The 2,114-nt window shown below is 41.7% G+C and overlaps 1 non-coding gene across 1 annotated transcript; it reads left to right on the top strand.

Moving 5' to 3' along the window:
* Positions 1-1,551: 1,551 nt before the first annotated feature.
* Positions 1,552-1,659, top strand: LOC112787732 (small nucleolar RNA R71). Its single transcript, XR_003195127.1, has one exon. It is a non-coding gene; the product is annotated as a small nucleolar RNA R71 (small nucleolar RNA).
* Positions 1,660-2,114: the final 455 nt, after the last annotated feature.

Raw genomic sequence — 2,114 nt, 5'->3', positions numbered from 1 at the left:
TAGAGTTTGGTTGTGGCCTCCCAACACCAAACTTAAAGTTTGACTGTGGGGGCTCTGGTTGACTCTACAGTGAGAGAAGCTTTTTATGCTTCCTCTCCATTGGTACAGAGAGAGATCCTTGGGTTTTAAACATAAGGTTGTCCTCATTTAATTGAAGGATCAATTCTCCTCTGTCCACATCAATCACAGCTCTTGCTATGGCTAGGAAGGGTCTTCCAAGGATGATGAATTCATCCTCATCCTTCCCAGTATCCAGGACTATGAAATCAGCAGGGATGTAAAGGCCTTCAACCTTTACTTACACGTCCTCTACTTGTCCATAAGCCTATTTTCTTGAATTGTCTGCCATCTCTAATGAGATTTTAGTGGCTTGCACCCCATAGATTCCCAGTTTCTCTATTACAGAGAGGGGCATGAGGTTTATCCCTGAACCAAGGTCACACAAAGCCTTCTCAAAGGTCATGGTGCCTATGGTACAAGGTATTAAGAACTTTCCAGGATCCTGTTTCTTCTGAGGCAATCTCAGTTGATCCAGATCACTTAGTTCATTGGTGAACAAGGGAGGTTCATCTTCCCAAGTCTCAATACCAAATAATTTGGCATTCAGCTTCATGATTGCACCAAGAAACTTGGCAGCTTGCTCTTCAGTAACATCCTCATTCTCTTCAGAAGAGGAATACTCATCAGAGCTCATGAATGACATAAGGAGGTTTAATGGAATCTCTATGGTCTCTAGATGAGTCTCAAATTCCTTTGGTTCCTCAAAGGGAAGCTCCTTATTGATCACTGGACATCCTAGGAGGTCTTCCTCCTTGGGATTCACGTCCTTTCCTTCCTTCACAGGTTCGGCCATGGTGATTAATTCAATGGCCTTGCACTCTCCTTTTGGATTTTCTTCTGTATTGCTTGGGAGAGTACTAGGAGGGATTTCAGTGATCCTTTTACTTAGCTGGCCTTAGATAGATCAGAGACTAAGTTTGCTAAATTAGAGGTATTTTGTTCAGAGTTCTCTGTCTGTTGCTGAGTGGATGATGGAAAAGGTTTACTATTGTTAAACCTATTTCTTCCACCATTATTAAAGCCTTGTTGAGGCTTTTGATCCTTCCATGAGAAATTTGGATGATTTCTCCATGATGGGTTATAGGTGTTTCCATAAGGTTCACCCATATAATTTACCTCTGCTATTGCAGGGTTTTCAGGATCATGAGCTTCTTCTTCAGAAGATGCCTCTTGAGTACTGTTGGATGCAGCTTGCATTCCATTCAGACTCTGAGAAATCATATTGACTTGCTGAGTCAATATTTTGTTCTGAGCCAATATGGCATTCAGAGTATCAATTTCAAGAACTCCCTTCTTCATAGGCCTCCCATTACTCACAGGATTCCTCTCAGAAGTGTACATGAACTGGTTATTAGCAACCATGTCAATGAGTTCTTGAGCTTCTGCAGGCGTTTTCTTTAGGTGAATGGATCCACCTGCAGAAACATCCAATGACATCTTAGCCAATTCAGATAGACCATCATAGAATATATCCAGGATGGTCCATTCTGAAAGCATGTCAAAAGGACACTTTTTGGTCAGTTGCTTGTATCTTTCCCAAGCTTCATAGAGGGATTCACCTTCTTTCTGTCTGAAGGTTTGAACATCCACTCTAAGCTTGCTCAGCTTTTGAGGAGGAAAGAACTTGGCTAAGAAAGCCGTGACCAGCTTGTCCCAAGAGTTCAGGCTATCTCTGGGTTGAGAGTCCAACCACACTCTAGCTCTGTCTCTTACAGCAAAAGGGAAAATCATGAGCCTGTAGACTTCAGGATCTACTCCATTAGTCTTAATAGTATCACATATCTGCAAGAATTCAGTTAAGAACTGAAAAGGATCTTCAGATGGAAGTCCATGAAACTTGCAGTTCTGCTGCATCAAGAAACTAATTGAGGTTTTAGCTCAAAGTTGTTTGCTCCAATGGCAGGAATGGAGATGCTTCTTCCATGTAAATTGGAATTAGGTGCAGTAAAGTCACCAAGCATTCTCCTTGCATTATTGTTGTTGGGTTCGGCTGCCATCTCCTTTACTTGTTCGAAATTTTCAATAAGGTTGTCTCTGGATTGTTGTAATTTAGC

The sequence above is a fragment of the Arachis hypogaea genome, chromosome 20 (genome assembly GCF_003086295.3).
Source record: "Arachis hypogaea cultivar Tifrunner chromosome 20, arahy.Tifrunner.gnm2.J5K5, whole genome shotgun sequence".
In the NCBI taxonomy this organism is placed as follows: Eukaryota; Viridiplantae; Streptophyta; class Magnoliopsida; order Fabales; family Fabaceae; genus Arachis; species Arachis hypogaea.
Note: the sequence above shows the minus strand (reverse complement) of the source record. Positions and strands in the feature narration are given on the sequence as shown.